Below are 13,721 nucleotides of genomic sequence, written 5' to 3' on the forward strand. Positions count from 1 at the left end.
ACTAATTCCATTACACGAGGGGGAAATGCAAAACCTGGAGATTTCAGCTAATCAAATTAGTAATCTGCACCCACCAGGGCGATTTAGCTCCCGGACTAGATGAGATTAGCTAGAGTGAATAGTGTGGCAGCCTGGGAGTTGGATTTAAAGGGAGGAAGAGTGGTATCAGCAAGGCCAGCCTGCCCTGCGTGGGCAAGGGAGATGTTTCCTGGGAAGACCTTCTGGTACTTTCTCCCCCCTAGCAAGTGCTAATTCAGGCTAAGAGTAAAAACTGGCAGCACTATCGACTCTCAAGGCGGCGTCTCGCTGTTTTGGGATCCCATGTTGCTCAGGGTTGAGCACAAGTCCAGCACAATGCTTGCTGGCTGAGCCTCTGTTCTGGAACGACTGAACTGTCCAGCATGGCCAGTGTGTAAATGTCAAGTAAACACCAAATTCAAGTGCAATCTAACTATTGTGCTGGGACTGTTTGCTTTAGATATAATAGTCAGCAGGAAGGGAGCAGGAGAGGGAGGGAGGAGAACATATGTCACTTCATAGGGCAATTCGTGAACGTGTGAGCCCTCCCTTGGCCTGCTGGAATGTCACAGAGACCAACGTCAAATAAATAAAGAGCCTGCACTCCGTGTTGCAAAAATAAGCATGTCCATTTGCTTCAAAAAAAAATTTTTCAGATGAGGGAACATTTTCCAGTCAATCACACTGCAGCAAAGTCATTCTGTTGAATTTGTGACTCACAGGCTCTGTGTGTCAATAGACAGAGAAGTAAGCCCAGCGTTATGACTTTACTGGGAGATGAAGCAGAAGTCGGGATGAGGCAGGGCCGGCTTTCAAACAGGGCTCGAAGCTCTGACAATAAATAGCAAAGGAAAGTCTGACCGCTCACAGGCTGGGCAATTGCATCCGCTGTCACCTTTTCTTCGTTCCTTTCTTGTCTCCTAGAAAAGGACCAGTTTGAAATGCTAACCGACTTCATCCTTTCCTTGCCTCCACATTGATGGGGGGCTGCGATTGACAGGGTGTCTCCTGTGCTTGGTGTCCCATCTCATTCTGTCCTCACAGCATTTCTGTAGGGTGGCTGGTATCTGTGTTATTTTGCGGGTGAGAATGCTGAGGCCCCCAGAGCCAGGCACCTGTGGAAGCTTCTTGCCAAGGGTTCAACCACAGTTCTTTCTGGCTTCGATTTCAGACTCTGCACAATTTTTTTTTTTTTTTCGGACAACCTCCCATTTTGCTGTTTTACTGTAAGCCAGACGGTAGCCTTGGCATTGGGGCTCCACACATAAATGAAAAGTGGTTCCTGCCCTCAAAGAGGTCAGGGACCAGCCAAAATGTCCTTGTCTGGGATTCAAGACCACCGGGCCGGACTCAGTTCAGGTTGCCGGAAACTAGTAGGTATTTAAGAAAAGATAACACCAGGAGACTCAAGGCTTGTTTTCCTAATTGGCGCCATTTCCAGTTGCTTCGGGAATGCCTGAGGGATAGAAAAACCATGGAGAGATAATAGACCATAGATGAGCTAAAACATCGTACTAAAACTGCTGACCCAAAAGCAAAGCCATCATGTGGCCAGTCCGCTTTATGTAGCATACTGGCTGAGACTTGACTTTCTGTCTCGTGTAGCCATGGGGCAGGGTGGGCAGGGATGAGAGCCTGGACCACGCAGCTGGAAGGCTTGGCTACCACACATGTGAGCTTGGGTCAGCCATTCACTCAGTCTGTGTGTCAGCCTCTTCTGCTGTAGCAGGAAGGTGGGAAGGAACAAGTCCCTTGTGGCTCGGAAGCATCAGGATTAACCTGGCTGGTTGGATCCATCTGCTCTTGACTTTGGATGGCCTTGGCCTCCATATTTGCAATGTTAAGAAATGAAAGAAGGGAGGAACCTGCTAGTTGTCAAGGTGGAGACATTTCTTCACTCTCCCTGCAGCTCTGCTAAAAAGTAACTTTGATCCTTTCAAACCCCTGCTGTCTGACCAGGACCAAAGCAGTTCTTAGAGTGGCTTTACCTTCATTTTAATGTAACACTGATTTGTTTTTTTCTCCTTTCTCTCTGCCGTCCCAATATTCACCCAGTTCGGAGAAGCTGTCAGCTGGTAGAACGTATTCCCTGGTTGCCCTAGTCGTTCTAAAGTTCCAGTCCTTAAAGTTTTTCTTCTGGATGGCTGGGAAAATTCTTGAAAGGACAGGGTCAATACTCTTTTGCTGGAGTATACTTTTAAAAAATTTATTTTGGCTCTGTGTTGTTTGTCAAGCCCTCATGGAGCCCTGTGAGGAGACTGCTCCGTTTACCATTTTGAATTTCTCCCCTTCTAATTGGCAAGCATCATGTTTCCGCTGTAATCTGCCTGAAAAACAAACAGGAGAGTTTACACTGGTCTCTGTGCCAACCATCTGCCCACTCAATGATCTCTACAACAATGTAAGTGCTAGAACACCAACTGTGTGTGTGTGTGTGTGTGTGTGTGTGTGTGTGTGCATGTAGGGGAAGAAATTCATTCACTCCTTCATACAGCTGATATTTAGGGAGCACCCGCCATGTGTCGGGCTCAGCACTGGGCACTGGGAACTTTAGCAGAGAACAAAGATAGATGTGACCCAGCGGTCTCTGGGTGGCTCAGTCAGTTAAGAGTCTGATTCTTGATTTCGGCTCTGGTCATCATCTCACAGTTTGTGGGTTTGAGCCCTGCATCAGGCTCTGTGCTGAGCATGGAGTCTGCTTGGGATTCTCTCTCTCTCTCTCTCTCTCTCTCTCTCTTTCTGTCTCTCTCCCCCACCCCTACTCTCTCTCTCTCTCTCTCTCTCAAAATAAATAACCATTAAAAAAAAAAGATAGATGTGACCCTACTCACAGCAAGCTTACAGTCTATTGCTAGGAGAAATACACTCATCAAATAATCACAAAGGCAAAAGAAAACTGCAGAAAACTGCTAGGAAAGAGGATGCATGGTGTAGGAAATCTAATAGGGGCAGCTGGTCTGGCTGGGGTGTATAAGGAGCGCAGTGGAAAGATGAAAGTCATGTCGTCCTTGTGCAAGATGATCCCTGATGAACGATTAAGGCCAAGTATTTATGCCTTAAATTTCTAAAACTAGCATGGCCTCAATGGTATTTTTGGATTATTTAATATTTTAAGTTATTTAATGCCCCAAGGTAGGGACTCGGACACAGAGATAAGACATTGCCTGGGAGACATACCCCGGAAAGAAATTGTAATACAAGGTGTCAGGTGTCATCAGAGCAGGCAGGATACCCAAGGTTGCCCGGGAGCCCAGAAGAGAGAAGGGTTGATTCTGGCAGGGAGGGCGTCCCACTTCTCGGAGTGGGGTTCAGGCAGAGCAGAACACGATGGTAGGAGGGTGCGGGGTGTGTAGGTGGAACAGGGTGAGATCCAGGGGGCTCAAAGTAGAGTATACAGGCAGGATTGGTGATCTTTGGGAAAGTCATCTGGGGACAAAAATTGAGGGGCCCAGTGTCAGGGCTTTCCTTAAATCAAATAGTTACTCAAGACCCACATGTTGAAGTTGTACTTCCCACACTTTCAGTGATCCTAGAGCTATGTTAAATTTTTTGTCATAGATTTATTCTACCAGTCATAATATGATTCATATTTTCTTTAAACCCACTCATTTTTAAAACTTTAAAAACATATTTAATAGTAATATGTGTGATATCCCAATTTGGATGTACTAGGCCAATATAACCTAGTACACATTGTATGACACATTGTATAACACATTGTATGACACAATAAATGACACAATATTATGACACAATAAATGCAAAATTAAAATAATCAGTGTTTCGGGGCTCCTGGGTGGCTCAGTCGGTTGAGCGTCCGACTTCAGCTCAGGTTCATGATCTCGCGGTCCGTGAGTTCAAGCCCCGTGTCGGGCTCTGTGCTGACAGCTCAGAGCCTGGAGCCTGCTTCGGATTCTGGGTCTCCTTCTCTCTCTGCCCCTCCCCGACTTGCGCTCCGTCTCTGTCTCTCAAAACAATAAAGAAATGTAAAACTTTCTGAGGGTTTTAAAAAAAAAAATCACTGTTTCTCCATGTGCCATTTTTTTTTTTTTTTTTTTTTTTTTTTTTTTTTTTTTGGGACAGAGAGAGACAGAGCATGAACGGGGGAGGGGCAGAGAGAGAGGGAGACACAGAATGGGAAGCAGGCTCCAGGCTCTGAGCCATCAGCCCAGAGCCTGACGCGGGGCTCGAACTCACAGACCGCGAGATCGTGACCTGAGCTGAAGTCGGACGCTTAACCGACTGACCCACCCAGGTGCCCCTCCATGTGCCATTTAAAGAAAGTCTTCTTGAGTACTGTAAGTGGTACTCATATTCCATTTTTGTAAAAACTATCCTACCATAACTCTAGGGCTGTTTATTTATTTAAAAAATTACTTATTTATTTTGAAAGAGACAGAGACAGCATGAGCAGGGGAGATACAGAGAGTGAGGGAGAGAGAGAGAATCCCAAGCAGGCTCTGTGCTGCCAGCCCAGAGCCCAGCACAGGGCTCGAACCCATGAAACTGAGATCATGACCTGGGGCTTGAACTCGTGAAACTGTGAGATCATGACCTGAGCCTAAACTCAGAGTCAGACCCTTAACCGACTGAGCCACCCAGGCACCCCCCAGGGCAATTTAGATGCTAAAAACCAAAGCTTACTGATTTCTTCTATCACTCGTGTTACATTCAGCACCTGAGCAGAATCTTTTCTATCTAAACTGGTTTCTGTGACTAGCAGTTCAAAGCCATTTCATCCTTCCGCTTTGGGGCTTGGATTCTCCCTCTTTTAAAAGCTCATTTTCTCCCATTTATCTAGTTCTGAAGAGCATGCCTGCCCATCCAATGATAGGGCACCCACATACCTCCTCTTGTGCTCCCCAGAGGCAAAGCTTTTGGTGGTCAGTTGCCTATTTTAAATATAGAGTGTATTTTCTGCCCATGACTACTCATAAGTAAAAGGGAATTTGCCCTAATTAAGCATCTCCTCTTTGAATCAATCCTCAAAACGACCCTGAAACAGTAGTAGTTAAAGCTTCATTTTACAGATGGGGAAACTGGGGTTCGGAAGGATCTGAGTAGTGGCTGGCCTCAGGGCTATGCGGCCAGCTGGAGCTGGGCTTTGTATTCAAAATGGTCTAGAGATCCAGAGCCTGGGGCTCTCTCTTTGGCTTCTAAATTTACTTGGGTGAACTTTGTTCTTCATCCACTTAACAGACATTTGCTAATGCTAGTTATGTACAAAATGCTGCTGTAGTAAGGGAGATTCAGAGAAGAATATGAATGGCTTGGGCTGTGCTCCTGGGGAGTCAGAATTATGTTTTAACAATCAAGTTTAATTAATTATTAAGTTTAAAAAATTGAGTATCGACTAAAACATGCACATGGTAAAAGATTCAAATCGTTTATGAAAAACATCTAAGATTGAAAACAAAACCTTTTCCTATTACTCCTAAATACAAGATCTGTTCTATAGATGAAACCATCACGAATTGCTTCTTATTGTTTTTACTTTTTACTTTTCTCTGCCGCTCTACAAAGACTTTGAAGTGACTCACGGAGAACAATATGCTTTCTTTTCCTTTATAACGTTAATATAGAAATAGAAAACCAAGTCTACGAAAAAAGAAGGAAGCCAGTATGCAATGTAGTTGCTATGACTGAACATGGGATCTGCTTCTTAGCTTCCTGGTAGCCAAGGCGAAAAGGGAACAAGCCCAGGTCCAAACCTCTCATTATCACCAAGGAAGAAGCCTATTGTTGTTTCGGGTCTCCAAGCTTCAAGTTTACTTCTCACCTGGAAGCCCACATAGGGACATTATCAGACATAATACTTAATGTTTTGGTCGATAGCTTTAACCACAAATGCCAATTTCTGCCTGCCGTTTCTTGTGAAGACTTTTAATTAAGGTCAAGGGCTTTACACTGAAGCAGACATCAGTGAGGGCTTGCCTCACCCGGCCTAACAACAGACTGTAAATACCAAGCAGGATGAATAAAGGGCTGGTTAGGGCTACGAGTATAGCAGGAGCTCAGAGGACCATGCGATTATTTGCAAGTTAGGCAAGGGAGAAAGCCTTCACAAATGAGAAAAAGGTTGCACTGGGCTTGGAGGAGTAGCGTCACTAGGCAGAGAAGGGGGCAAAAGGGAAGGACGTTCCAGTTTAGGGAGCAAGTGCAATGGCACGAAGAAATGAAACCGCTTGGCTTGTGTGGAGAATGTCAAACTGTCAGGGGTCGAGAGAAGGAGATTCTAATAAGATTTCCATTAAAGAGGCTGGATTTGCTGCTTGGACATTTTCTAGCTCTTCTGAGACAACTTTTTGTTGAGTTAAGCAAAAATGAACGAGGGTCAGATGGACCACATTTCTCTTGAATGCACACGGGTTTAAACGAAGGGGAAAAAGAACTTGACAGAATGTTGTCTTGGCTCTTGCCAAACCCAAAGTATTTGAAAAATCACACGAGACGCATCTCGAACCCAAACACATGCCTGGATCCTCCCACTCCTAATTGCAGCTGCAGCGTTTAATAAAATGAATTGTGTACAAGAAAATGGGGTCTGAATGGGGGAGCCTCATTGAAAAGAGTGACTGATGCAGGGTGGTTAGCTCGGTTTACCCTCGAGAGAGTGCGCACATCTCATGACCTTGTAGAAAAAGAGAATGGGCCAATGGGCATTGAAATGAATGCTAACCGGGCTATTGACGCAGCTCTTGTGTAGAACAATTAAAACCCCATATTATTGAACTTTATTGTATCACGTGCAGAAAGAACTCAGCATCTCTTGTTTCTTTCCTTCCTCTGTCTCTCAGTTTTACATTTCAGCGTGTAAAGAATGAAAAGAAATGTGTTTTGCATCAGTCTCTATTCACATGAGTGGAGACCGAATGAGAGGTGGCGGAAATAGAAGAACAAGGTCTCTAACGTACTATTTGTTATGATTCTAAATTCTTGGCTTGAGGATCATGGACACTTGAAGAATGGGAGGAATCTGAGGCTCAGAGAAGTTAACGGATTTTGTCCGTGATCCTCAGTTGGTCAGTCGTAAGACTTCAGACTCAGACCTGGCCTCCGGTGCCTGTCCTTTTTTAGCTCGCACACTTGTGTTAGGCTCAGGAACTGAGAGTCCAAGTGGATTCTCTCGGGGTGCCTGGCTGGCTCAGTCGGTTAAGTGTCCAACTTCACGACACGAAGGTGAGATCGTGACCGTGGCTCAGGTCACGATCTCACGGTTCTTGGGACTCCGGCCCTGCATCGAGCAGTGCTGACAACACAGAGCCTGCTTCAGATCCTCTGTCCTGCTCTCTCTGCCCCTCCCCCGCTCTCTCTTTCTCTCAAAAATAAATAAACATTCAAAATATTTTTAAAAGAGGATTCTTTCACATATTCCTCCCTCACTCCCTTCTTCCCTTCCTTCTTTCCTTCTTCCCTTTCTCCATCGCCTCCCTTCTTCCTTCCTAGACAGACATTTGTTGGATGATCAGTGGTGGCTCAATGGCAGTTAAGGTATATTCACACTCGGTGTGGAGACACTGCAGTGTAACCGTGCTATTATAGAGCTTAGAAAGAAAATGAGACACAATAGGGGTGTGTGTGTGTGTGTGTGTGTGTGTGTGTGTGTGTGTTGGGGTGGGGTGGGGTATAGGAGAATAGAGGAGGAGGGCTTCACGGAGGAGGAGGAAGCCTCAAACAGGCCTACAGAGAATCTACTGGATGGACCTGTGAGGGAGTAGGGGTAGGCATGGGGTGTGTGGCAGGTGTGGAGAGATCGGTGAGCAGTTGGGATCGAGGGCGCTGAGCTGAGTGAGGCCAGGGCTGGGTTTGGGATGGGGGTGGTGGTGCTGGCAATAGATGAGGGAGAAGGGGGCAGGGGGCAAATCCCAAAGGGTCTTAAGGTCCATGTGAAGGAGGGTGATTGGGCTTCATGGTGTTGTCACACTCAGGCCTGCTCAAAGTCCATCCTCTTGAAACGAGGGTTCACGGAGAGGGGCCTGGCTTCTATATTCGTGTGTTGCACGCGTGTGTGTATGTATGTGTGTGCGTGCACGTGCACACCTGTTATATTGTGAAGGTCTTTAATACCATCAGAACGGCATGCTTTTTTCGCTAGACATGTAGGATTCATGCACTTTTCTGTACGTAGGCTACCCCTCAGTGCTAATGGGAAAAAATGACATGCTGGGCAGAGTCCTTATCAACTTTCGAAACCACAAACTGAACTCATTAAAACAAAGATCGCGGTAAAGTAATTGGAATCCCTGGAATTATCTTTCTTGGCTCACGGCTCAGAGAGTGGGACCCAAAGCAAATCTTGGGAAGGCCAGTGGGACTTTCTGGGGAGAAAGGCTTTCCCACCTGGATGTCCAGGGATTTCTCGTTCCTGATCTTGGTAACACTGTCGCCTCTGGTCACTCAGCCCAGAAACCTGGGAGTTCCCCTTGACTACTCTCTCTCCCTTACTCTTTTTCTTCTTTTTTAAATGTTTATTTATTTATTTTGAAAGGGAGAGATTGAGAGAGAGAGGCAGAAAGAGAGGGAGACAGAGAATCCCAAGCAGACTTGTGCTGCCAGCACAGAGCGTGACATGAGGCTCGAACCCACGAACTGTGAGATCATGACCTGAGCCAAGACCAAGAGTTGGACACTTAACCGACTGAGCCACCCTGGCGCCCCCCTCCCTTACCCTTCTTCCATAGTCTCCCCATCCTCCTAACCTCACCTCCAAGTATTTCTTTAATATATCGCTTTCTCTCGAGCCCTAGGTTCCCTGCTCCAGTTTTGGTCTCCTTTCTCTGTCACTCTTCCATTTCAAAAAAACCACACAACCAAAACAATTCATCTTTTTTTACTTATTCTACCAATTTAGAGTTGGCTGTATCATTATTGCCTGGATTATTGCAACCGCTCCCTAAATGGCCTCAGGGCCTCCACTCTTAGTCCCCTTCTCACACTCCTGCCGGAGTGACTATCGGAGCGTGAATATAACCTGCCACTGTCCATCCTTCCCTCTGCCATGGAGCAGCGCTAGGCCCGCCGTCACTTATGCCCCCGTGCACTCCGCGTCTTGCCACTTCCAGCCTCAAACTTTATGCTGACCAAAATGACAGCTTGTAGCTTCGAGAGCAAGGTAAGCTGCTTTTTGTTTGCTTGCCTGTGTGTGTGTTTTGTTTTGTTTTGTTGTTTTTTGTCTTGTTTTTGCTTTTGTTTTTGTAGCTTGCTTTTGCTTTCTCTTGTTTTGCTTCTGTGTCTTTGCTCACAAAGTCCCCTGCAGTGGGGAGGCCCTTCCCATGCCATCACTTACTGTCCCAAGGGGGGGTCTTTGTAGATGTTCAGTAAATACTTACTGGATGACAGTATTCTTGCCTCATGAGCACAGCCCAAGATGCCCATTCTCTTATTCAGTCACCAGTGCATTCACCTGCACAATCTCATCTGATCTTCGAAGTCCGTAGACAGGGTGCCATTCATATTATATTAATATTGTAGCAGTTGGTAAATAAATAGCAACTGTCCTGAGTACTCCTTACCACACTGGTTTCTCCCCCGGAATCCCTTCCTATGATCCAACACCTAAAGGGTTAACTCAGCCACTGTGGGGTCCCCCTGCTCGAAGGGTTGCTAAATGATGGTGCACTGTCACCCCGGTCCCTCGGGAGGTTTTTCCAGTCCCCATTTTACACAGAGAGCCCCAGCAGGCTCACGCTGCCCCTGCCTGTGAATCCAGGACTCTTCCCAGGACACGGTTAAGCCTCCTTCTCCCGCCTCTAGTATACGATGGCAGGTATCTGGGCTGGCGGAACCCACGTGAGTTTGGCAAACTCCTCCATGCACAGAGTAAGGCTCAGGATAGCCAAGAGAGTGTTGCAAATTCAAGATCAGCCAAATTGGATTTAGTTCAGCTCATTCAAACATTACATTCACACGGAGACACAGTGGGTCATTTCTGGCCCGAACGCATAATTATTTCCCTTAGGTTATAACCGTTTCGCTGTCTCTCACTATCCAAAAACTAGTCCTTAACTTACACTTAACTGAGAGGGAGTAGGAGACAGAGCACAGAGCACAATAATCGTTGCCGTTTCTGAACGTGGGCTCCAAAATTTACACATAACTAAAAACATACTTCCAAGTGCTAAGGTTTTGTGCTCTGAAGCCCATCCTTCAGCTGGACTCTGCTGAACGTCTGGGGATTTGAAGAACTTCACGTCCACCTCCTATCTGCCTTGGAACCATCTCATTCCTGGACCTCTTGTTCACCAGGAAACCAGGACCTTCTCTGAGGCCCCAGGCCCTCCGTAGATGGCCTTGGTGCCAACCTGTTCTTCTGGAAGCCTTGAACACACGTGAGAAGTCCAGGGCAATACAGAAATGACCACTGTCACTCTATACTGGCCTGGAGCATGTCATAAACCAATGGCAAGCCTATAAACATTGATGGAATAGGCACTGTGTGCCAGGCACTAGTCTGTGAGAAAGGGATAGCTTGTGTTATCTTGATTTTACAACACAGTTTTTTTTATTGTTGTTGTTTTTCTTTTTCATACTTTAACATCTTTAAAACTGGGATAGGCATTACAATCAATGGCTTTTACAATTGCTACTGGACAGGTGCTAGTCATGATGTGTTAATGCCTTAATCAATTGATTTTATATATAAATATGTATAATATGCACAAGAGTGATAAGTGATATCAAAATCTATTTTTTAAAAAGTTTATTTATTTTGAGAGAGAGAGAGAGAGTGGGGGGAGGGGCAGAGAGAGAGAGAGAGAGAGAGAGAGAGAGAGAGAATCCCAAGTAGGCTCAGAGCTGTCAGCACAGAGCCCGATGCAGGGCTAAAACCCACAAACCCGTGAGATCATGACCTGAGCCAAAATCAAGAGCCCAATGCTCAACTAACTGAGCCACCCAGGTGCCCCTCAAAATGTATTTCTAAGTAAGTTCAGAAGAACTCTTTCACTAAGTATAAAATTTAAATTCCCACTGATAAGAAGGCAATGTGTCATGATGTAGTTAGCAACATTTTTTCTTTCTTAGTGGTACCCAAAATAATGGTAACACTAAAAATTTGCTGGGAACACCTGGCTGGCTCAGTCGGTGGAGCACACAAATCTTGATCTCAGGGTTGTAAGTTCGAGCCCCACGTTGGGTATAGAGATTACTTAAAAATAAAATCTTAGGAGCACCTGACTGGCTCCATCAGGGGAGCGTATGACTCTTGATCTCGGGGTCCTGCGTTCAAGCCCCATGTTGAGTGTAGAGATTATTTAAATAAATAAAACTTTAAAAAAATAAATAGAATCTTAAAAATATATATAAATAAATAAAAATTTGTTGGCAGACTAAATTTGATGAAATACGGTGTGTGAGATGCGCAGCTGACTGCCTGTTGAGTGGCCTCACAAAAGTGGCCTAATTGTGGAGAGGACACTGTGGCCTGGGGGGTCTAGCCCAGGGTCATGGCAGATTTAGAGATTGGATTAGGCCATCTGTTTAGGGCTGCTTCAACTCTTGGAAGTAGAATCACATTATCCAGGTTCTGGGATATGGAATACTTATGTTGTGTTACATCATATTGGTTTATACCATGCCATGCCATATTAAAAATTGATTTACAGTGAAAAGCACAAATGTCACAGTAAGAACAACATCCTAGTTGCTGGCATTCTCTCCCTCTGGAGGACCTGTCTATGGGCAGGCAGGGTACGACTTGAAGGTTACCTCCTAGGTCTAAAATCCAAGCAGGAGGTCAGTTATGGGTCTTTAGTCTTTGAAGGTATCAGCCCCCACCAGCCTGGTATACCCATCCCACTCCCAGGAGGGGAAGGCTCAAAATCCACCAGTGTGTGGACCTGTCCCTGAACAGTGCTGGGATCTACCTCTGAGTCTCACCAAGTCTTTTTGCTGTGGTCTGCAAGGCTCTAGACAACCTAGCTCCCTGCTTTGGGACCCCAACCCCTGCCCGCCACCTGCAGACTCCCTTCTGGCACCCACCCCCTTGTGTTCCTCCAGATTCCCCGTGTTCTCCCACCTTTCGTCTTTTGCGTCTGCAGTTTCCTCACCTTAGGATGCTTTTCCCCAGGCATCCAAATGGCAGATTCTCCCCATTTCCCATCTTTGCTCAAGTACCAGCTTCTTGGCCCAACAGGCCTATAAAATATTGCAATCCCCACCTTCCACACCTGGAAATCTCCATTCCTCTTGCTGACTTCGTTTTCTCCACATCACTTGTCATCATCTGACATATCATTTATTTTTCTTAGTTTTTTTTTTTTTTTTAATTGCCTGACTCCTTCCCTAGAAAACAAGCTCCGTAAGAGCAGGACTCCAGTCTGTTTGATTCATTCAATGTCCTCCTCCCTAAGACAGCGCTTGGCATTTGGTGAAGGGTTTAGTAACTGTTAAATGAATGAATCAATCTGTTCTTACGGTAAATCCCAGGCTGACACTCTTTTCCTTCTTGCCCCCAGCCACTTCTGTTGGGCACATTCCTTCTTTAGATTATCTTAATCCTGAGTCAAATTTAATTTTGCTCTGGAACAGCCATCCTTTCTCTTTTTGGTTTTGCATATCTCATCCCTAAAGCTTCAGGGCATCTTACTCTCACTTCTGACTCCAGCCCCGGGTCTGGCCTGGGTGAACTGAATGCCCAGGCAGCCCTCTCCGCCTAAGGCCCTGGAAGAGGATAAGAAAAGGTCAAGACAGATTTGAGAGTTTTGGAAAGAAAGTAGGAGGAGGTTGCATGAAAAGAGGAAGCGGGGCCATTGTCTGAGAAACTCAGGAGCAGGTCATTGGAGAGTGTGTGAGGGAGTGTCCAGTTCAATGACATTCGTTTCTGTTAAGGTCAAAGCGTGCTTCACAGACGTGAATTCCAATGGAAGAGCTGATAGCTACCACGGTCTGTGAGGGCAGGAAAGGTTGGCGTCGGCTTACCAGTCTTATTGGAAGGGACTTCTCCAGTGACGTCAGGGGTATGCACAGAGATAGAAGGCCACACCCAGGTTGCAGGCCTCCCCACATGGAAGGGACTCCCTGCCTCCAGAAAACCTTCTGCCCTCTGGGCTGGAGAAAGGCCAGTCTGAGACACCTACAGCCACCCATTAAATGAGATCATGGCTCAGTAACTGCCAGTTTATCTGTCTCCTCAACTAGACAGGGAGATCTCTGGGAGCAGGAAAGCTCCTGTTTGCATCCCTGTCCCACCACATTTTTTTAAAGAATTTTGTTTTTAGGGGCACCTGGGTGGCTCAGCCGGTTAGGCATCTGATTTCGGCTAAGTCATGATCTCACTGATTTTGAGTTTGAGCCCCGCTTTGGGCACTGTGCTGACAGCTCAGAGCCTGGAGCCTGCTTCAGATTCTGTGTCTCCCTCTCCCTCTGCCCATCCATCCTCCCCCCACCCCCCAAATTGTGTGTACACGCTCTCTCTCTCTCTCTGTCTCTCAAGAAAAATTTTTTTTTGGTTTCTCATCCCTGGCCCCACATATGCACAGCCTCTCCTGTTACCAACATTACCCATCCGAGCGGCACATTTGTAACAACTGATGAACCTACATTGACACATAATTATCCAAAGTCCATAGTTTACATTACAGGTCACCCTCAGTGTTGTACATTCTATGAATTTAGACAAATGTATAATGACATGTATCCACCATTATAGCACCACACAGAGTATATTCAGTGCCCTAAAGATCCTGTGTGCTCAGCCTGCTTTG

The sequence above is a fragment of the Panthera pardus genome, unplaced genomic scaffold, assembly GCF_024362965.1.
Source record: "Panthera pardus isolate Hobbes unplaced genomic scaffold, ASM2436296v1 HiC_scaffold_20, whole genome shotgun sequence".
NCBI classification, from domain to species: domain Eukaryota; kingdom Metazoa; phylum Chordata; class Mammalia; order Carnivora; family Felidae; genus Panthera; species Panthera pardus.